Source organism: Typopeltis vanoorti, chromosome 8, assembly GCF_054136105.1.
Source record: "Typopeltis vanoorti isolate ZY-2024b chromosome 8, IOZ_Tvanoo_1.0, whole genome shotgun sequence".
NCBI lineage: Eukaryota > Metazoa > Arthropoda > Arachnida > Uropygi > Thelyphonidae > Typopeltis > Typopeltis vanoorti.
Genome location: NC_143556.1, coordinates 95,573,530 through 95,598,587, shown reverse-complemented (window position 1 = coordinate 95,598,587; position 25,058 = coordinate 95,573,530). Strand labels below are relative to the sequence as shown.

The window sequence follows — 25,058 nt, the reverse complement described above, 5'->3', positions numbered from 1 at the left end:
AACAATAATGCACTATGGGATAAATGCATAGCTACTATCAGGCCAAAGGAAGAATACTTGTAAGAATCTATAATATCACGGGCATCTAATATTTTGCAATTCCCCCCTCCTTGATTTGCAGGCACAGTGACCATTAAATGCTCATTCAGAGCTTTAAGTAATCCCATTCTTTAATGATGATGACGCCAGCTATAAGCGAATAACCTCGTCAACTGCCGGTATTTTATCTTATTTGTATGCACTGGCAATCGCAAAGCGGATAGAAAGGTATATTTATTGCGTGTTTATCTTCTGTTTCTTCATCTCGATGATATCATTGTCCCAATAGCAGTACGTCATCCATATGGAATGTCAAATAGTGCAGTTCTCTCAACAGAAAGGAATCGAATAATAAGCGACATTCTAACTATAGATTGGATCAGTAAACAAGATCTGGGAAGTAAGAAAGGAAAATTATTGAAATCGTGACGGATAACTTTTATTTATTTATTTATTATTATAAAAGACGAATCATTCTGGAAGTTTTATGTGAAGAGCCCGAAAATAAATTATATATATTGCACTCAAGTCGTTCCGACTGAATGCGAAAAATATCTAGTTATTTATGCACGTTTATGTGATGATACTTCCTTCTGTAAGGTGGAAATGTCGTAATAATTATAATAGCTAGGGCATCTATATCAGTAGATAACTAGTTTCATAATATCCTGGGTCGTGTGTGTGTGGATGATGAAACATATCGTAGCAGGAAGCGCATGGAATATTAAACTATCATGCTGTGTACGTAATCTCCCAAAATAATGAACTTTATGCAATACAATGAATGTCTGGGCGTTACTTACTTGTACGTGTGTTGGTGACACACTTACAGAGAGAAAAAAGATGGACCAGAAAAAAAAAACAAAGGGAGCGGAATGATGTCAAACTAAAGAATGAAATGGAATTTAAAATGGCGAATTTTGTTATTTTTTAACAGGTGTAAGTTGAATACTTGTGATTTATTGAATATTAAAACGCAAGTTACATTTACGTGCAGCTTATACGAGCCCTTGAGTGTGCACAAATAGATCTGATTATTAGCATACAAATCTAACAAAAGTTTCATTATTCTTTTAAATATCGGTCTGTGCACAAATTAGCGATTTACATATATTAGCAAACTTAGGAATTTTTATTTGATTTCCAATGCTTCCATTCATGTTTAATTAGTTGAAATCAAGTTTAATTACTCATATGAAAAAAAAATCTTCACTTGCTTTTGTCATCTTAAAATGTCTGATGATTTTTTATTTTTTATTTGATTTTTTTTTTTCAGTTTAAAAGGATATTTATGACATAAGTTAGATTCGAACACAGACGTTTTGGAAGTAAAACCGCAGATTCATTCAACAGCTCTAAATACGGAACCTGCAGTTTCCAAGCGATCATTACGTCACATCCGTCCTTTTCAATTTTTCATGATATAGAGCGATTTGGAAGGAGGGGTCGTAAATAAATTAATTTATGTTGGTAGTTTTTAATAATTATTTAATGTAAAGTGATAAAATATATTATTATTTGTATTTTAAAAAAGCTGAATACATAATACACTAGCGTTATAATGCAAAGAACATTTATGAAAGGCTCTTCAAATAAAGGTGAGTTAGATAATCTCGTGAGCTTCCGTAGCTCAGTCGGTATAGACGAAGTCCTTTGGTTGGAAAGACGTGGGTTCGATTCCCGTCGGTGAGTGAGGAACCTTTATCTAGTCTCTTTCGATTAAAGGTAGTTAGCCGGTCTCATACGGACGTAGGGGGTTTTCTTTCACCCGGAAACTCGGGTTTTTCCTCCCTACCCCGGCAAACCGACCTCGTGAACACACGTATCTACAGACATAGGACACACTGGGAGGCATAAGGCTAACAACCTTATCCTCGAGACCGTGGCAATTTCGCATCGTAATAGGCCATGCCTCATATGAACGTAACGGACTACTATGGCCTAATATACGTATACGGAGGAGTCAATCTCATATAACAAGGGCTTATATTTTTCCCCGTAAGTTAGGAAGAATTTTTTTCCTCCGAATTAAAAACCTTGAAAATATTTTGTACTGTGTTTGGCTTAAATACTAATGCACTACTTATAAGTGATGGCTATGAGAGAACCAAACGAATGATGCGCATTCGTTGTGAATACTTCCCCACATACATTCTCACTTTAACCAAATACATGCAGACATTTGATATTCTTTCCCCCTGGTGGTTGGCAATCTTAGTGTGAGGAAGGGGCCATGGTTGATAAACTCTGCTCTAAAATTTTTCCTGTCAAATTTTCAAATATCTTGACGTCATTTCACCTTCCAAATACAAAGAATGGTACATGGTATGAACGAATCTTCTTCTCTTTTTTTTTTTTTTTTCTTTTCTTCATTTGGATTCGAGTGTGAGCTCTTCAAGAAGCTTTACACGCCACTGAGTGGCGTGTAAAGCTTCTTGAAGGGTTATATGAGCTCGTTACACAAAATGGTGGTTGTTCTAGATACACGTAAGAAGCAGAAAGTGGTGATTGAATGTAATTCCGATGGAAATCCATACTCATTTGAAAAATTTATATAAAGACGATACTGGTGACGTGAGCAGAGCAATAAATTTCAGAGCACCAGAAATAGTGAATGAGGTTCACTGGCTAATACCGTTTGGCTCAGCAAAGCATACTCCATTTTGGAAAATGACTAGTAGCTGAAATAAACTGATAATGAAGAGCTCCAACATCGGAATAAAGACCTTTACTGGGTTGGCATACATCGTCTCAAGCGTCGATAGGCAAAATTATTAGGCAAAATTGTACAGACAGTGATGGAAACCTTGTTGAAAAATAATAGAATGATCGCGAAAAATGGGGCCAGTTCCTAAGACTAAATTTTCATCAGTTCCGCTATTATGTAGTTTGCATTATTATGCAACTATTATACATTATTGTTGTTATTAGGCAATGCATTAATGTATCTGAGTCGTAATTATAATTTATTTTATACGAATTATTTTTCTTAAAATTTGCTGGAATGCTGAACGCTTTACAGAAAAAATACCATAGAAAATTAAAAGTATCCTACTTAATAGAAGTAACGATTGCAATACTTGGTGAAACATTAAATTAAATGCACCCGTAGATTTACTATTAATTTCTCTTGCACAAATGTCAAGAAATGTGTTTCTGTCCATTGCACTATGCCGTCCAAAGACAGTCTGTTATGTTTAGAGTTGGCATTCTATTTGCCAACTGTTAGAGGAGCTTTTTCTAAGCTTTTCTTCAATCATTTGCTGAGTTAGTTGAACCTGACAGGCACAAATAGAATTTTAATCCGGCAACGCAAGATAATCGACCGCAGAACTCACACAATTACAGACAATAATAGATTTAGAGCAACAAGACTGCAATGGTTATCTGCTGCTGCTCTGTCTCTCTCTCTCTCTCTCTCTCTCTGCGCCTCCACAAAAGTTTTGATTAATTGATATTTTGGGCTCAGATTACCATGAAGGAAGGCTTGAAGGATGGAGACTAACTAACCTTCCGATTAAAAGAGTTAGTTATGGTGGCTAAAGAAACTCCAACTACTCCCTTTGTAGAACAAAAATCATTAGAGAATTTACTATTTATAGTTAATAAATTTTATTTTATTTTTTATAATTTTTATCCCTTTGTAGAACAAAAAGCATTAGAGAATTTACTATTTATAGTTCATAAATTTTATTTATTTTTTATAATTTTTATCATACTGTAACATAGATCTATGAGCTGTGGAGACTGGCTGCTGTTGGTTTCGTTTAGTTCATGTTATTTTATTAATTTTCCTGAATAAATTGTCTGAATTAGTTTAATTGTTCCTATTTTATTTCAACCAATGATCTCAAATTCGCCGATGGCATTGCTCTAATACAGAGAATAAACATCATTTACAAGAATTAACAGTTTCTAAGGCCTAAGCGATTATGGACTAAATATCAGCATTTACAAATCAAAAACAATGTCTTCAGGCAATAACCCTATGGAAATTTCAGTTAATGATGAAAAATTGGAAGTAGAAAGATGAACCTATTATTATTATTAGTAGTAGTAGTAGTAGTAGTAGTACACATGCAACATACGTAATACATGCAAAATACCTTGGCTTTATATAGATTGCCACCTTAAATGGAGAAAACATACAGATTACTTACAGACTAAACTCCGCATCATCGCAGCAAAAAACTCTTCCAAGTAAAATATATTATTCCATCTAACATAAAAAAAAAACTCCTATATCATGGTATCTGTGAATCTCTACTCACAGATACCATGATATAGGAGTTTTTTATCGACGGTCTACACAAACACATCAATCAGCCACCTAACAAAATAAGAAATATTCCACAGGAAAATCGTGTCAACAGTGATTTGGAGACCTTATACACAACAACCAATATCCGAAACGCTTATTGCGACACACAGAATCCTGAGCTTTAAAAATCTGAAACACTACATAATTTTACTAAGAAATTACTTCCACATCGCCTGTCGTAAGAACAGAGACACATATCGCATAACACGACCCACAACAACTCTTTACATCCCTAGACCCTTCAACAACTCATAGTTCTTTTGTGAGATCGCATCTGATACCCACGCTACTCAACAACCTACCAAGAAATTTAAATCACATAAGCAACTACAGAACTTTAAAACACGAACTCTGGAAACTATACCAACGCAGTTAATATGGCATTATTTGATATTTTTTTTATATTTCGTATGGTGATTCAAGGGCCATGATCCCCTTTTACGGAAGGTACGGCACCGCCTCAATCCCCCCTATTTTTATCTGGGCTCAGGACCTGCATAGCTGACAATTCAAACCTATGGCTTGAGGGATCATCTTAGGTATTCCTGACTATATCCGTGTGTGTTCACGGGGCCAGTTTGTCTGTTTGCTGGATGAAAATCCCCAGCTAAACTGGGAAGAAAAACCTTGCTGTCCACGCCCAAGACTGGCTAACTTGACTAACGGCTGAGAAGATCCTTAAGTTCCTCTCGTCATCGACGGGAATCGAACCTAGGACACTCCTTCCCCAGGCATATGGTTGCAAAGCGCGAATCCAGTATGCTAACCGCGTAAATATAGCATTGACACTTGTGTACACATGACAAATCACCAGCGTCCAACGCCTACATTCCATCCATATACAGTACCAAACAACATAAATAGTGAAGGCTAATCCTGCTCTCTTCATAAAAGCTAACCATAGCTTCGAAGTAAGGGGGGGGGATTAGCCCGCCTCATTCAACTAATTCTCATAATCATAGACTGCAAATTATTTATACACAGTATTGTATATGTTAATACTGTGTATAATAATAAATGATGATACTGATATGAAAAAAATATTAAAAAGAAATACGGTATTTTAAACTGTGTACAGAATTTTGTACAGAGCAGAAAATGTAATATGTCTTAATTGTACATATGTAAATACTCTGTATGATGATAATAGAAAAAAAATATTATAGAAAATATATTATTATATAGAGTAATTGAATCCATTATTATTGTATATATATATATATATATATATATATATATATATAGAGAGAGAGAGAGAGAGAGAGAGAGAGAGTGTGTAAAAATGCAAAAACATTGTAATAATCATCACTGTTAATATAATAATATACGTTGTAAACTATTATTATTATTATTATTTAAAAAAACATTATGTATGTGCAAGTATCTGTTATGCACAATTGTGTTCATGTAATGTATGTAATTTATCTGAGAAATAATAAAATGTTTAATAAAAAATTAGTAGTAGTATTACATAAGGACACCTCCACTGACAAACTCATCAATACTTCTCATATTTTTCCTTGAAATCATTCGATAACAAAATACATACAACTGACACTAGCAATCTATTCCACTCATTCACTACTCTTCAAGCAAAAAATATAGTCCTAACTCCCTTGCTAACCATGCTCTTACTCAATTTCCACGGATGAACTCTAGTATGCGTCACATTATTCGTGTACTGAAATATTTTCTCAACTTCAGTCATATAAATACTATTAAGTAACTTATGTCTCTATCATATCCCCTTCTCATCCGCCAATCAATCAGATTCTAACCCACAAATCTTCAATCTTTCCTCATATGGAGCATCACACCGAGTGACAAGATTATGGCAGGTCGGAGTGATGCTCATATGGATCATCACACCGACCTGCCATAATCTTGGTCACTCGATTCTGAATCCGTTCAAACTTGTCCATATCTTCAAGAAACCCAGACGACCTGATCTGTGTGCAGAATCCAGAAGAGGCCTTATCAAAGCTTATATAGTGGAATAATAACCTTCATATCTCTGTATGTCAGGATGTTCTTCAGTAACCAAATAATCCTATGAGCAGTTTTAGCCACTTTTGTAATATGTCTTCTGAACTTCAACTCCCTATCCATCAACACCCTCAACTGTCTAGTTTCACCAATTTCCTAGAATACAATTCCATCAATATGGTACACAGCTGGTAGTTATTTCACTCAAGGATGCATAACCTTACACTTTGCCACATTAAACCGATATCTATTTTTCTTTTCCCATACTGCCAGTCTAAATCATCCTGTAAACTATCAACATAATCTCTATCAACTATTGCTCTACCCAATTTTTAATCATCTGCAAACAACTGAATATATTCCCTTAGATCATTTCCTATATTATTAGTGAAGAAGTTAAATACAGTAATAGTAGCCCAAAATACAGCCACTGTGGAATTCCACTGGTTACATGCCTTCTGTAGGACTCTGCCCCTGTATAAAATCCGTGATCTTATCCACATCACCAGCTTCATGTCCATATGTATTTGATGTAATTTATATATAAGAATTCCATGTGGTAACCTGTCAAACGACTTTGCGAAGTCCAACAGTATCATCTTGCAGCCATCACCTTTATCCAACAGCTGTATTTTATTATAAATTGTAAGTCACTGAAGCATTACCTACCCTGTACGAAACCATACTTTCACCGCACAACACACACACACACACACACACACACACACACACACACACACACACACACACACACACACACACACACACACACACACACACACACACACAAATATCGTCTCCACCCATTCCTGTATTTTATCTTTAACCAGCTTCTCCAGTACTTTGACCACCACTTCTGCAATGCTAATCGATTGATAATTCGTTACTTCAGTCATGGAATCTCCTTTATGCAATGGAATGATTTTTACCTCCTTCAATTCTTTTGGGACTCTATCAGCGCCGAGACTCAGAATAAACAATCTTGTCAAAGGAACTACTAATTCCCTAGCACATTCTGCTAATATACGAACTGATATCCGGTCCAAACCCATAACTGTATTCAGATCAAGGTTCTGCAATAACCGATGTATCTCGACTTTATATATCCTTATTTCAATGTTAGTCCATCTCTTATCTATTATTGTAATATATTCACCTGGATGATAAACTCTTGCAAAATGATTACTCAATAATTCAACCACGTTGTCTGCCTCAGTCACCTCCCTACTATCTGCAATCTTCAAAATAATCAACTGTGTCATTATTTCTTTTGCTTCCTGCATACTGACAGAGCCCTTTCGTATTACTCTTGGCTAGTTCTGCTAAATTCTCATACTCTGATTTTGCTTTGCTTAATACCACTCACTCTTATGGCCTGTGCTTTTCACTATTCATGGGCTTGCTGGTCAACTTTATCTATGAACCTCTTCCACATGCTTCTCTTTCTTTTTAACTCCTGCTTAATGCTGTAAATAAAATAAATAAGCTAACGCCTTTTATTCCCATATAGGAAGTAGTGAAGGCCTTTAAACCCTATCTAGCTTAATGCTGTAAGTCATCCGTTTAATCCCAGCACATTAATTCTCTTAACTCTTAGTAGCAGTCAGCTACTTTCCTGTAAACATCCCTTTACCACTTCCCATGCACTACCAACATTTCTTCCCTAAAGTATATCCTCCAAAGTACCGCTCCAAGCATATTTCTAAGTTTGTCGTACTTCCCAGCTTTGTAATTCCACATTAAACCTTTCTTTACTGAAAATTCCACATGTTCAGCCACGTCGAAACTGAATGATCGCTCTCCTCATTTGGCGGCAATATAAATTATCAATTTTAGATATACACAAATCTTAAAATGTGTAATCTTCAAATATAAACAAATCTTCAAATGTGTAATCTTCAAATATAAACAAATCTTCACTAGGTCCAGCCCTCTCGATTCCTACTACCTTCCGTTATATGTTGCCTTAAGTAATTATTCCTAAGAAGCTGCATAAATCGCATTTTCTTCCATCCATGTGACCTTTCCTTCTTCCAATCTATATCCTCATAATTACAGTCACCCATAATAATTACCCACTTCTGTACTTACTGATTGTATTTGCTGACACACATACAGACAAATCGGCCCTTCAGAACACACGCAATTTACAGACAGAAATACTAGTTGTGGTGGAGGTGGGCGGTAGATGGCGTTGATGGAGTTAATTTGTAGTAGAGGTTCGGTGTAGTGGTTGAGACAGTTGTAGGTGTCCTCCTGCGATGAGTCTTCGGACTCCTTGTAGGTATCAGGAATAATAATAATAATAATATCATCAATATCATCCTGTGCATTCTCTGGCTTATATCAGCTGTTAACCAAATATTTTGTCATATCAGTTTGTATCTCGCATCAGACAGCCTAAAATGCACTGCTTTCTTGTATGCTAACAAATTTTAGGCTGCAACTCATCTAATATCATCAGTAATATCCCCCCCCCCCCATCGTATTTGCTCTATCCGACCTAAAAATACTGCAATCTTCACTTTCATTAATTAACATCTAAAATTTTATCCCATTTGATGGACGATTAACGCGATTTAAAACTCGTCAAAGGAAATATGGGGAAAAAATGATGCTGAAGAGAGAATCATGTGATAACGTGTGCTGCAGATGATGAGGGCAAAATATGGTATCATTGTTTTCTACTTCCCACAATCTACCATCTCTGCTACTTAATCCTACATCTACACACAACACCAGCTTCTGTTGACGTATTTTTTATCTGTAAAATTCACGTACACTTTGGCAGATTTGCATGTATGCTAGACGAGAAACCCCAGTTTATCCAGAAGAAAATTTCTCCTGCTTCTGTATGACATCGGTGTGCTCACTATCAATTGAAAAATGTCCGTATAATGTTTCCTCTTGTGACAACGAGAAACCACCTTTATGCAGCCTCTTAGGAATAATTACCTAAGGCAACATATAATGGAAGGTAGTAGGGGATCGAGAGGGCTGGACCTTGTGAATATTTTTGCATATCTAAGACTACACCAGACAAAAAACGAATCTGAAAGCTGCCTTCGCATTTTCTGAAATGCTTCTAAATATGAAGATTTTATCAGGAACTTACTTTAAATGATTTAAAATAGATATTTATTATTTTAAATCATTTTTTTTTATTATTTTAAAATTCTTCTCAATTGAAAATTATTATTTTAAATCGAGAACGCGTACTATTGTATGTTTACATACATTACATATACTGTATATTGTACTATTGTACAATAAATAGCAACGTAATAAAATAAATAATAGTTTAAAATATCAATTCTATTGCTGCGTTGTTTTCGTGTAGTCTCTTCCAGTGAAATTCTTGCTAGAAACGTTCAATAGAGGGCGATAAATAAAAATTCAAGGTAGAGTAACTAAACGGCAAAATATCACTAAGGAGTGATTTAATTTTTTCGTAAGTATTAATTGTTTAAATTATGTTTCGGAAGAAATGCTGTAACGAGAAATAATTACATATAGATAATATAATATTGGCCACTGAATTTTGATTCGATCGCTTGACAGTTGTAGACAAGCATATTGTTTATAAGTGTCCACTTTATTATTTATTTATATATTTTTTTTTTTTTCTCGTTATAGGCTTGCCGAAAGATTAGAACTGTAGAGCTAGTAAATAATGCAAAAATTAATATAAGAGGAAACATTGCTTTAAGTTAATACTAAGTATCTGTTATAGAGAAAAGCTGAAAGATCATGTATGTCATGAAACTTGAAGATATGCACAGTTTTCAGTCTTAGTTTGAGAAGGTGGATCTATAAATAACATTGGCAGCATTTATCGGTGAGCTGAGAGATGTTGAAAGCACTTATAGGTAACCTGATTACTGCAGTGCTCGGGTATTTTGCAGTTTCGATTAGTGGCTTTTTTTTTTTTTTTTTGTAATATGCACGATGGATTGTAGTATGGACGTGGATTATAGAGTGTAAACGGTGGATTGTATAGTGTACAAAGGACATACATCTACGATCAGTTTTGACTCCTTCGCGGTGTCATGTAATAATGATATATGTATATAAAATTAAACTGTTCTTAAACTATGTTATAAATTACTTGTGCATGGTATCATAATATATTCAGTTCCTTAATGTATAATTCCATTCATATAAGTGAGAGGATGTATGTAAAACAGTGCATAAAATAAAGTAACTACCCAGACTGAAATTTGGGATTATTTTTGTGTGACTTCCATTTAAAAGTAGGTTGTAAATCTATAGTCCATTAGTACCATAGGTAGAATAAGAATTTTCTAGTGATTTTTAATTATTATTATTATTATTTTACATAATTCAGAAACCAAACATGGAACTTTTTCAGTCCACTTCATTCCTTGAATTGGCAGCTATAGTTTCAATTTTGGAAATATACAAAAATTGCCGTTTTTATCAAAATGTTCTCCATATTTGTTGCATGTCATAAAAACTACAAATAATAAAAGATCTAGTGAGAATTTTCTGTTAGAAGCTGTATTTTCAGTAATAAGCATATAAATGTGTGATTAAATGCTTAAATAGTACCCAAAATTGAATTGAAGTAGGTTCTAGCAAAGAATTAGAAAATTATCACAATAGTAGCTAAATTTATAAGTGCAACTTTTCAGGAAATGCTATCAGCTTTTCCTAATGATTCTAGCATTACTTGGCAGGACAGTTATTTAACTGGCATTTTAATTATTTATTATTATTATTTTTTTTTTTAGTTTATCAAAAACATTAATCTATAAGTTATTCCATAGTACATTCAATAATGATGACAACTTGCAATTTGAAAGATCTACTTTCAAATTTCATATGCTGTGTTGGATTCAGATTCTGAGAACATGGGGTAAAGGAGGTTCAAAGGCCTATGATAGATTTCTAGATGACAAGCTGGTAACTAAATTGAAACAGATGGGATTGGTCTGTCAGCAGGCTTGAGCCCATTATTGTTTAACTTAATGATATTGGGATAGGCTTAATTAGAGATCTGCAGTTGTTCATATGAGGATGGTCTGAAAAGTTCTCGGCCTAACAATGAAAAAAACAAATTTATAATTTCAAAATTATTTTTATTTTTCAACATAATCTCCCTTAACACTAATACATTTATTCCAGCGATGCTTCAGCGCCATTATCCTGTCTCTGTAGTGGTTCTCAGTAAGATCTGCAAAATACCCCTCTACAGCTGCAATCACCTCTTGATTCGAAGAAAAGCACTGACCAGCGAGAAAGAGCTTTAGTTTTGGGAAGAGACAGAAGTCAGAGGGAGCCAAATTGGGGAATAGGGTGGATGTTCCAACAATTCATAATGCAGATCCCTTAATTTTCCCATTACCAAAACACCTTTGTGGGCAGGTGCATTGTCCTGATTACAAGGATATGGGAGACAGGATCATGGCCTAGAGACTGGAAGAAATCAGTTTTCATACCACTACATAAGAAAGGTGATATAAAGGCATGCAAGAATTATAGAACTATTAGTTTGATATCTCATGCAAGCAAAATTTTATTGAAGATCATGCTAAATAGGATTTGGGCCAAAGTTGAGGTAGAGATGCCCAAGGAACAAGCTGGTTTTAGGAAAGGTAAGGGCACCAAAGATCAGATCCTTTGCCTTAGACAGATCATAGAAAAATATAAAGAATTCAGACTCCCTCTGGTAATGTGTTTCTTAGACTACTCTAAAGCTTTTGACTGTGTTGAGCATGTGAAACTGTGGGACGTAATGAAAAGAATGGGTTTTCCTCACCACACTATCAGGTTGATAGCCAACTTGTATAAGGAGCAACAAGCCACGGTAAGAACAGGTGTTGGATTGACTGACTGGCTTCAAGTTGGAAAAGGAGAGTTAGGCAAGGATGTTTACTTTCTCCTCACTTGTTTAGTATATATGCGGAGGACATTATGCATGAAGCATTGGATGAGCTCAGGACAGGAATTAGGATAGGAGGTAGATTGATCAGTCAGTAATCTGAGGTATGCTGATGATACAGTACTCCTTTGTCATGACATGGAAGAACTTGGACTAATTCTTGACAAAGTTAACAAGATCAGTAATAACAGAGGACTTCAACTCAATCCTAGCAAGACAAAGATTATGGTTCTCAAAGAAAATACAAACAGGGAAGCTCTTGAGAAACAAGTGTACCTTAATGGAGAAAGAATCGAGGAAGTCAGCAAGTTTGAGTACCTGGGATCCATTATTAATGTAAAGAATTGCTGTTCAGAAGATGTCAGAAAAAGATTAGGAATGGCTAAAACAACAGTCAGAGACCTGTCTAAAATCTGGAAGGATGGATCTATCTCCATGGAAACAAAGTTGAGGATTTTGGATGCCATTATTTTTCCAACAGTGACTTATGGATGTGAGAACTGGAACCTAAAGAAGTCAGATAAGAAACGGATATCTGCTTTTGAGATGTGGTGTTACAGAAGGCTGTTGAGGATGTCATATACTGAAAGGCATACAAATGAATGGGTGTTAGAAAGGATCAGCAGAACTCTAAGGATTCTTAAGGATCTTGACAGAAGAAAGTTAAAATATTTTGGACACATAGAAAGGATGAAAGGGGGAATTCTCAGAACAGTAATAGAAGGTAAAGTTCCTAGAAAAAAAGGCAGGGGTAGACCCTCAATGAGATGGATGGATGGAGTGTGTGTGTGGAGTGACTGTTCTTCAGAGAGTTAAGGCCGCCAGAAAAGTAAACAACAGGACTACAAGGCAAAGCCTGGTGTGGCACATCACCGAGCATCGGAGTGACCATATGGCATCTGTAGATGCCCAGTGAAGAAGCAGCAGCAAACCGGGTCTTTTCTCATGAATTTTTTCGTCTAGTCTGGTTAAAAGATCAGAATAATATACCCTGGTTATTGTTTTACCCTTTTCAAGATAATTAATAACCAAAATGCCTTTAGCATCCCAAAAAACACCAATGCCATGACCTTTCCTACTGATGGAACCGACTTTGTCTTCTTTGCTGCTGAACAATCGGCTTCTGTCCACTATTTTGACTGTTGTTTGGATTCTGATGTGTAATGGTGAATCCAAGTCTCATCCATCGTAATAAATCGACACACAAAATCAGTTTTATTCTTGTTAAAACGCTCCAAGCACTGTTCAGAGATTTTCATGCGAGTGCACTTTCGATTTTCTGTGAGCAAGTGCGGCACCCATCTTGCGCAAAGCTTTTTCATTTGCAATTCTTCATGCAAAATATATCCTACACGTTCTTTTGAAATGCCTATAGTCTCTGCAATTTCATGCAATTCCAATACAATATTGGTCATCCAATACCATATCATGCATTTGATCAATGATTTCTGGTGTTGTTACATTTTTTGGCTGTCCTTCACATGGATCATCTTCAAGGCTAGTACGGCCATGTTTAAACTCGGCAGCCCATTTCTTAATTGTCGAAAATGAAGGAGAAGAGTGCCCATAAACTTTTATGAACTTTGAATAAATTTCTTTTGGTGTTAAACCTTATTTTACAAAAAATTTTATAACCGCACCATTCTCAATTTTATCCAGACAATACTTTTGCTTCAGGCAGCTGTATAAAACAAACTACTTGATAGAATGACTTGCGATTTCACATGGATGCTTATGACAGATGTACCAGCTTAGAAAAAAAAATCGTTCTTGTCTTGCAAGAGTGGGCAGGTAAGCTGTCATTTTAATGCTGCAAAGTGTAAGTTCTTGAAATTTGGTAGTCGGTATGCAGAGTATACAATTAATAGAGAAATTTTGAAGGAGTTGGAGGAGATGAGAAATCTTGGAGTAATGGTGGATGAAACTTGAAGTCTAGGTGTCACATTGTTAAAATTGTAAGAACATAATGAATTATGGCAATAATGAGGATGACCTTAGCATGCAGAAGCAAAGAGGTTATGCTTCCCTTGTGCAGATTTAGTCACCTGGTTTTCAAGGGGATATATTAGAGATGGTATAGGTAAGGTTCATTTAGATGATTTCAGGTCTGTATAATATGGTATATGAAGGAATGCAACTTGCAGAGCCTTGGGGATAGGAGATATGATGGAGATGTACAAGTTGGTGAGAAGTCGTTACCAGATTAACATGGAGATTTTTCTTAGAGTAGTGGGAGACGAATAGAATGAGGCCATTTTTGGGAGCTGTATAAGAAGGATGTGAGCATGGGAGTGAGGAGCAGGTTCTTTGCATGGAGAGTGGTAGGTCAGTGGAATGCTTTGTCTGAAAGTGTAGGGAGTGTAGAAATTGCAAATGAGTTTAAGGAATGTTTGATCTTTTTGCATGAGTGTGTGGACCTCTCATGAGTTTTTTGACTTTGCGCAGGTCTGATGTTAATAATCAATGGCGTCGCATTCCCATTTCAGTTGGGTGTGCTGTCATGGCTTATGCAACTCGCTCTACAAAATTCATATCAGTTTGACCATACGATTGCATTTTTATTGATGTATGAAAGTTTTTAGAGTGTATAGCACATCTAATAACTGAATATTTTAATTTATCAATTAATTGTAACCAATGTGTTGGTCTTAAGATACTGTATATTAGAAAACAATGAAGGAGAATGGTATATTTGAATATATCATTTTCTGCCATAATGTGAATTTATGGCAGAAAAATATCACTACAATAAATGGTCATTATAACTGATTAAGCATCCAGAAAGGTAAACAAACTGTCACTTGCTGGATAAAAAGTCAACATAGCCAGATGGACTTGATTGGCAACAATGTTCAGATATTCCTTGGAGGACATCTGACCTTCCAGCAATATTAGGGGACCTGTTCTGTACCAGCAGAACATGGCCCACACCATGACACCACCTCCAAAAAATTGAGTGCTGTTTGCATTCCAAGCTGGGTTCATTGCTTCATAGGCTCCCTCCAAACTCTCTGGCTACCGTCAGTACAGAACGTGGTGTACCATGACTTGTTCGACCAAATGACTTTTTTCTAGTGTTACAGACACCACTGTAGACGAACTTTCTTGTTCTTAGCAGAAATCAGTGGTTTCCGAACTGCTAATATTGACCTCCTTCAATTCTCTGTGCATAGTTCAATGAGATATGGGTCAGATACTGCCTCCATTAAAGCTTTGGTCAATACTGCACACAGATTTCTGTTTGTCCTTACAAGCTTTCTCAGATGACAGCAATCTCGTTTCAAGCAGTGTCTTAGGACCACAGTTATGCCTCTTAGACAAGCAATGTGGGTTATTTTTCCACCAATTAAATACCCAGGATATCTCACCTTTGGAGGCTGTGCTGTTTTCAAAAGTGTGGTTCCAACCGGTCGGCCACTCTCAATAAGCCTTTTATTGAGAGTGGCCTCAATAAAGGGCTTATTAACTCCAAAAGATCCTTTGTTTATCTCATTGTGATCAACACTGTTGATGATTACTGACCAGCATTATTCTTAAATAGTTGCCTAGAACACATGGTGACATGCTACCAAATATTTTGCACATATGCTATGTAAGTGACATTTATGTACATCTGCATAAAGGTTTCTAATTCAGTGGCCAGTATGTATATATCATGCATAACTTCCTGACACCTTTTATACTAATGTCAATTTAATAGACAGTATTAATTCATAACACAGAATAATAAGAAAATTATTAATATTTATTTAATGCTGATATTTCACTGGTATTACATCCATCATCTTCATAGCACAAAAACTGTTTGTCAACGTAAACAAACAGCAACAATTTGGTTAACAGTGGGATCAGATTAAAAAAAAAATTATCATGGGCAACACAAGGAACTAAAGTCCTAATTGGCCCATCTATTATTTGATAAAGAGAGATGGGGAGAAAAGGTGTTTTATTAGTGTTGTTCACACAAAAGGCCACAGGACCTATAACACATCAGTGATGTGGATAAGAGGAATAGAAGAAAGGAGAAGTCTGTTCACATTTTTCTTTAACAGCTGACTTGTAATCTTTGGGGAAGACTCTTCCAATGGACAGAAGTAGATGGGATGAAGGAGGACACAGTGAAGTTGGTTCAGTTAGTTTAAAGATGGATTGTAAAAGGATATTGGTGTTCAGTGGCTCTTGTTTTAATGATGTTTAAAGATCAAGTATTAATCAGATCTTTAAATGATTGTCTCCTGTATTTTTGATAAATTGATATAACCGTACCTGGTGAGGTTTGGAGAATGTTTTAAAGCTGCTGCTGATTGACAGAGCAAGATTATAGCCATTGACAGATCAATGGCTATAATCCCCAGAGAATACACAAAATATTAAATGCTCCTTAAAAGTCCCCTTCATTGCTTAATGCACAAGACTGCAGCAAAACTGTTATCATCCCATACGTTCTGGGCACATCTGAAAAGGTATCTAGAGGTCTTAATAAATATCAGCTCCACACCACATTTAAACCATATATCAAATTGGCAATTCTCATCCATTCACCTAAGGACAAGCTCTCCTTTCTCACATCCAGGAATGTACTTGTGACCTGGCTTACTATGGACAGACAGGAAGAACTATCAACATCTGCCTTGGAGAACATAAAAAATACATTTGGCACTATTGTCATGGCAAGTCAGGACTAGCAGACCATGCCTTGGATACGCTTTCACACAGGATCAAATGGAAGAAAACAAAGTGCTACACATAAGTCAGAGAGATTTACACCTAAGCCTTTCTACATCTTGATACTAAGCAGTACCATTGGTTCACAAAACCCACTGCATTAAAAAAGATGGAAAATAAATCCTTTACAGAGAATTTCAAAAACTATCTAGTAGATGCAATGTCTAAATGTATTCCAAGGGTGAGAAGGTTAAATAAGGTAGGTGTGAGATGGATGAATAAAGAGATTAAGCATGCGATACAGAGAAAAAGGGCATTGTGGAGGCAGCATAAGAAAAGTGGAAATAACTAATTCCATGACTTCTACAAAGACCAGGCAAGGAAGGTGACTTGGTTGGCGAGGGTAGCTAAAGAGAGGTATGAACAGCAGTTAGCAAATGATGCCAAAAAGTATCCTAAGAAGTTCTTTCGATATGTAGCCAGCAAAAGAAAGAATGATTATGGAAGGATGACATTGATTGGAGAAAATGGTATAAAGACAGCTGTTGGAATGTGTGGTGGAGATACATAATGAGCAGTTCATAAAGGTCTTTCTATCTTGTGAATGTGACTTCATGGAGAGATTGAGAGCAATTGATGATGGGGAGGAGAGACTGACTGTAAGTGAGAATATCACCACGTATTCTGAAGGAATGTGCCAGGGAGTTGACACCTGCTTTGACATATTTTTTAATTTTTTAATTTTTGAAATATTTTTTAATACGAGTCTTGCACTTGGTCAAGTTCCTAAGGAGTAGAAGGAGGGCAAGATTATGCCACTTCATTAAGGAGGTGATTGAACTCAAGCATCAAACTATTGGCCTATCTGTGTGTCAGGTGTTCTGGTTAAGCTGTTGGAGAAGCTTGTGAGGACTAGGATCCAGAGTTGGGTTGACAACAATGATATTATCTTTGATGGACAGCATGGATTTGCTAAAGGTCATGTTTTAGTAATGTACTTACTTTTTACAATAAAATGACTGCTTCCTTAGACAGAGGAGAAGGATATACAGTAATATACTTGGATTTCACAAAGGCTTTTGATAGAGTACCTCATGATAAGTTGACAGTCAAACTAGAGCAGATAATATTATCTGCTCTAGTTTGTAATTTATAATATTATAATAATACTACACTAAAACTAGTGTAGTATTAGTCTGAACTTGATGTTCAGACTAATACTACACTAAGTGCATATTCAACTATGAGAAAGTATGTCAATCTGCAACAACCAAATCCTCTAATTAATCTCCTACACCTTCACATAGGTAAGTTTGTTACTACTCTTGGCTGTATTCTCTAGCCAACAGGTATTAAAGTATTATACTAGAGCAGCGGTCAGTGAACTTTTTAGACCATTGATCCCTTCATGGGTCAATGGTCTAGAATCCTTGATCCCTCATCAACCCCAGTCATATTAAATAAACAAATGTTATCAATAATAAATTTCTCAATTTAAAAATAATAATTCCTTCACCCTTTTACTCCATTACTGCCTCTCGATAAGAAATATTTAAAGAAACTTAAAGAAAATACATAAAGAAATGTATAAAGAACATTAGAAATTTATTTACAATTTATTGATTTACTTATAATGGTTAATGAGAAGGATGTATTTGATGAATAGTTGCATGTTTACTAGGTGTTACTTAAAATCGTTTAAGGTGTTTATTGTGACCCCCTTGGTAGCCTCGTCGACTCCCAGGGGTTGATATAGACCGCTTTGTCGACCCTTGTACTAGAGAAAAGAATTGATCAGCATAGGCAGGTGTCGATATTTGATATCCAGTGCTTCAGAAATTTCACTTAGTCTATTTGTCACAAAATAATTTTGATCTCCCGTGCTATGAATTCTGGTAAACTGTGTGTGTGTGTGTGCGCGCATGTGCGTGTACGCATTCACCACTGTTTTAATTTAAGCAAGAAAAGAAACATCTTGAATGGAATTTAAAGCTGCAAATTTAAATTAAGTGCAATAATTTGTAAGATCTGGCCTATCTGCTTAATTTTGCCACTAGACTATTGGTTTTGCTTTTTTCTTCCCAGTATGGTGCATGCTACTTCTGTTGCAAATGCCTACTGACCAATTAATTATCAGTCTGGCAAGAAAAGCTTGTATACTGTAGCTGAGTTTTGGAGAGGAATCATACAATTTTTATCCACTCATCTCATATAATGGATGATTTTCTTTTCATTTGAAACATATTCAGAATCATCTAGAAGAAGAATCACTACTCGAGTCTGAATTTCTTAACAATTTTGGTTTACCGACATCAGCAGTAACTGACACAAATTCTTTACATTTCATGTCATTTTGATACTGTTTAAAACAGCCAAATTCAGATGAGGTCAATAATTTGACTATGCTGCCTTTGAAATTTTTGAATCGATTTATGAAATTTAGTTTTATGATAAGTTGTATTAAAAAGCACTTCAGGTGTTTAAACATTTGGGTGTGTGGTACACACACCAAAAAAACCCGTTTGTATAAGCATTGCTGATACATATTACATTTGAATGTTGGATTATTGGTAAGAGTTCAAAGTCACTATTTCCCAGAATTATAAAATTTTCAGGCCATCATGTTCCACAATACCAGATTTCTCAGCTTGGAGAAAACAGACATAATCTATATGTTCTGATCATTAGATGTCAGTTGTATGATCAGTCTACCCAAAATAGAGATTGCAGGAACATGGAATCTGCACTCCCATGTAAGCCAAGTGTAGCAGTTTAATGGAAGTTGTGATCAAGGATATCTTGTTTATTGACTTCAAGGTTATCTGGAATTCATATTTTTTGAAAACTTTTGAGATCTTTTCAGAAAGCCTGTTATATAAGAAATTATTATTTTCTCGGTATCCAATGATGACTATTAGCAAAGAATAATTGTCTTCGATGCACTGTAATTTGGATGGAAAATATCTATTGAGAATCATGTCATCTTTTTAAAATTGTAATTCTAGTCTGTGACCTCAGAACTGATGCCTGGAAAATTTATCTTCCAGTGAATCTGCTTCTTTAAATGGAAAAGCTGAGACAGCCATCCATTTCTCTCTTTACCAGTGAATTCAAGAAATGCAAGACTCCATTTTCTTTTTCTAATGTAAATTTTCTAATATAAGATTGCTAATTTTATCTAACAAATTAATTCTTCATTTGTGTATGGCCAAATAGAACACATCAACATAATGAAAACAATGGACTGTGATGACAGCTTGTGTGGATGTTATAAGATCGTTGTTGATTTTGGATCAAACATTTTGAGCATGTACCTATTTGGAGAAATGGCATCTGGACCAGATTACTGACATACAAGGAACTATTAAGAGATCTTTTTGATGTTTTTCATTGAAAGATCAGCAGAGGCATGCAGTGGACAACTATCATTGCTTTTATGAAAGATTAATTGCCTTTGTTGTCTGTACAAGAGTTAGAGGAAATGACTTATGCCAAGAGCATAAGTATTTTACAAGATAACCTTATCTTGAAGTGAATTTGCATTAGTACTACTATCTGAATTTGAAAGGCAGAAGCATGGAAGTTGTATCCATTAGCATGACAAGAAATCAGATTGCACTGTCATTTGAGCTGGAGAAAGGTTTTCTGCATTTGGCCCTTTCATAGTTAATTTTTTAATGTTACAAGCTGCACCATACAGTGAGTGCAGAATTGTTTTTGACTTGAGCCCTTGATTATGCTCAGTTTTTATTTTGAACTGCTTTGATATTTCTTTGTTGGAAAACCAAGGCTTCAGTAACAGCTAGGAGTTTTTTGCTGAAGAAGGTCTTCATTTTTAGCAAGAATTTATTTTACCTGTTCATTTTCAACAAGTGATCAGGAGAGTAGAAACATTAATTAACCCATCGAAAAGGATAGAAATCACAGAGGTCTTTCTGCTTGGTATCATTGTAGACTGAGAATGGTGGATAGTGGATGTTTCTTAAGAAAAAAGAAACAGATAATGTTATGGTCTGAGTTAGAGAGCTGACTTTCTACAGCATATTTGGAAAGAGAGCAGGATAAAAAAAAAATATTCAGGGTATTGGGAGGGTAATACTTATCTCATTCAGACAGTCCAATGAGCAGTTTGTAAAAATTTATTCTTACTCTTGAATAATTATTTTATGCCAGAATTCTTACAGGAAAAAGAAAAGTGAATCAAAGAGTGACTTACCTTAAGACGTGATGCCTTGATTGTTAAGCAAATTAGTAAAATAATAGTTGGTATGTCGTGCACCAATCACATGACTACCAAGATATATGAGAAACTTCTCAGAAGAGGAGAATAATAGAAGGGTGGGGGGAATTCGAGAGAGAGAGAGAGAGAGAGAGCTGGAAGGGAGCAATGGCTGGAAGCCACAAGTAATTCCCAATAGAAAGAGAAATCTGAGAACTGTATCTCTAAGCTGGGCATGCACATCAGTCAAAAAGGGACACATGCCTAGTAACTGAGCACACAATTTTTTTTTTTAGAGTTTCTAATTTATAGTCAATTTTTGAACATACCATAAAAGCAAATTATATGATAAATCACACTTGTCACTTATTTTATTTAGTAATTTCTCCATCTACCAGTTCTCCATTCTTCACATCACTTGCCTTAGTATCCCATAATGCAAACTTCCACCTTAGTATCACCACTTCTGGGTCTGGCTCCCACTGATGAGACTTCAATAAATTTTGAAACCGGTCTGGGTAGTGACTCTTCCCATAAGGATATGTACTTTTGGGATACCAAGGTATGTGATGTGTAGTTATACCACCTTTACCACGAGTTGCCTCAGTCCTGAAATTACTTCAGGTGCAAACATTGTTTGCTCACACTTGGATAAAGGATTAAACCAAATATATAATTGGTAGCATAACAAAGAGTGGAAAATGACTGCAAATTCCTTTAAATTTGAGTGGTCTGGACAAATGTGACAATTTTATGAACTTCATCTATATGCATAGTTATTTAAGTAGCTGATGGAGTAAGCATCATTTAAATTACACTAAATGCTAAATCAGAAAAATTTAGCATTTAGTGTACAAGATCTTTTAACAAAGATATGTGGCCCAAACTTTGAGTGAGATTATAAACTTGTAAACAACAAACTGTTTTTTGTGCATTCATGGGCCATTAAAAATTAGAGGGAATATTACCTGGGAGAAAATCTAGCAACAAGAAGTCAGAAATGTGAGTGGGTGAAAAAAAAAATGGAACATAAAACTTCAGCATGAAGACTCTTCTCAAAAGGAAAGAACTGTACTATGAAGAATTATGCAATACCATTGATGTATACCCTGAAAGATAAGTTGAATCCATAAGAGTAGAAAAGTTATGAAGAACAGTTTTTTGGAAGATAGTCCCTGTTATGATTAAAGGCAATGACACTAACTCTGCAGTTGAATGATTGTCCAGAGGAAGTTTGGACATGAATTAGTACTCCCGCTATTAGTAGTAAGGAAATTCTTTCCCTTGATCGCACTATTTGTGAACTTATGGGCTGCTTGTTTGTAGATTTGTTGGTTGCTTTTGTGTTAAGGAGAATGATGTAACATTCTGTTTAATGTTTAGAAACATTTAGGAATTTTTTTTTTACATTTATGTTAACAAGAATAGTAAGGGACTCATGATTAACACAGTTGAAAAGGGCTAACCTTTAAACATCTTAGAATATAATATTGTAAATGGAAGCTATTGGTAAGGTATCACGAATTGCTGTTGAAGTTAAGCAAATAAATTAATGAAATGAGTTGATCTAAACACTGAATGTGCTAATTGTGCTAGGTTTAAATATAACTAAATTGCTTTGAAGTAATTGCTTTGTGAATGTTAATGTTTTTAATAAATTGTTATTGTTAACAATATTTGAGGCATTACTGAAGTCTGAACAAAGTCACCTTGCTGTTGGTTATCAAATAAGGGAAACCCTCTTATTTTTATCAGGAGATGGATTAATTTGTTTCCTTACCATTCAGTGCCTGTTGAGTTGATGATCAATTTGAGCCATAACACAGTTTGTGTTGTTAGGGCTTTGCCAACAGCAAACACTTTTTTTTTAGCTTCATCAGTTGAACTAGAGGATGGAAGTCTGCTTTAGTTGGGAATGTTTAAATCCTCAATAAATGTGTGCTCACTGTTTAAATGTTAGATTGCACAGTTGTATAAATAAAGCCCCAAAATCATTGCAGTAAGTGAAACATGGTTGAATGAAGATATGTTAATGGGAATAGAAATGGAAGGGCATAGTGTTTTTTTGTGAGGATAGAAAGGACAATAAGAGAGGAGGAGTGTTGATGATGATGATAGGGGAATTATGTCTACATAAAGTAGGCATGAGAGAAATAATGGCAGTGGTTATTAGGAAGTGAAGTGGAGATTGACAGGAAGACATATTTAGTTGGATGTTGCTATAGGCCAGGGAATGTGGAGGGTGGTGATGAAGAAATGTATAAACAATTTGGGTTAGTGAATGAAGGTAGGGTGATTATTATGGGTGATTTTAATTATGATGGTATAGATTGGAATGAAGAGATAACATTTGGGAATAAGGAAGAAGAGTTTCTTGTTCGTGGGAGATAACTATCTCAGGCAGCATGTAAAGGAGGGCGTGTAAAGATCAAGAATTTTAGATCTGATCATTTCATCAGAGGATGTACTTGTGAGTGGAGTTTTGCATTTCCTCCAGTTGGTGAGTGTGACTATAAATTAAAAATGCCAAGATAATCAAGTGGAAAAACTTTCAACATCTATCTCTAATCCAGAGTATTTCAGTAATACTCTAGATTATTACTGTAAAATACTGTGGATTACAAATAGAGATTTCAGTAATAAGGTGTGACACCTTTTCACTACTTGTATATGGAAAAAATACTCCTGCATTACTTCAACCTTGGTATCACTTCTGGATCTGGCTCCAACTGATGAGATCTCAATAAATGTTGAAAACAGTCTGGGTAGTGGCCCTTCCCATAATGCATAGCAGTACACATCTGTAAGGATATGTATCACTTCTGGATCTGGCTCCAACTGATGAGATCTCAATAAATGTTGAAAACAGTCTGGGTAGTGGCCCTTCCCATAATGCATAGCAGTACACATCTGTAAGGATATGTGGTTTGCATTACGGATTAGTAAGGCAATTGGTCTGAAATCATTAGCCTCTATATCCGAGTAACCAGTTGTGAAGTTACTTCACATGCAGACTTTGTTTACTCACACTTAGATAAAGGATGAAACCGAGAATATAATTTCTTGGCATCATTAATTTGTAGTTTAACCAAGGTGGAAAAACTTACGACAGGGGTTACCTGTATTGAATTTTTGGTTACTTTGTGGACTGTTTTTTCTGATCTTCTGTGTTACTGTAATTTTTCATGAGTGATTTCAGAAATTACCAATGCATTGATTTCCTCCAGGCACAATCTAGGAATAAGTAGCAGACTTATTATTCACTGGCTAATTGGGAAGCCTTTTTATCCCTTTACCATAGTTAGTGTCATGTGTACTGTCTACTGGTCAGCCTGCAGAAGAACCATTCTGCTACTGTATGCCCTTGAATGGAGAAGATAATGGCTTCCTAGTTAATTGCAGTATGTCAAGCATGTCCATAAAAGTATTATCCATACAATATGTAAGAAGAGAGTGCTAGTGAAACAAAAACTGGAGCCAAATATAGCTTTCACTAGCTCTTCATGTCTCCAGTAAGCAAAGCAGTGGTGTTTCATTAAGTGATGAAAGTCATCTCCTGCATAGGATTCTAATTTGCATTTCCTCCACCTATAAGAAATATTATAGTTATCTATGGGAAAGATTTATTATTATTATTATTATTCAGGCCTCCATGGAAGCAAGAGACTCATCGTGGGAGGTCCTTCTTAGGAAACACAGTCTATCATACCACTCCTTGAACTCATTGACCCTTCTTGCTCTAACCAGTCTCTCAGGCAATGCATTCCATGGTTCAACCACTCTCCATGCAAAGAAGCCACTCCTCACCCTCTTGCTCACAGCTTTCTTTCGTAACTTCCAGGGATGGCCCCTTGTCCTCGCTCCTTCCCGCCGTTCCACCGAGCGAAAGAACTCCCTAATGTTCACCCTGTAACTGCCTCTCA

The 25,058-nt window shown here is 35.7% G+C and overlaps 1 protein-coding gene across 1 annotated transcript in view; it reads left to right on the top strand.

Moving 5' to 3' along the window:
• The first annotated feature begins 9,732 nt into the window (after positions 1-9,732).
• LOC150104204 (calpain-5-like) overlaps positions 9,733-25,058 on the top strand; it is a 150,841-nt gene continuing 135,515 nt past the window's right edge. The window contains exon 1 of the mRNA XM_090397307.1: positions 9,733-9,797. The gene's annotated coding sequence lies outside the window, so the exon portion shown is untranslated. The remainder of the gene's footprint in view (positions 9,798-25,058) is intronic.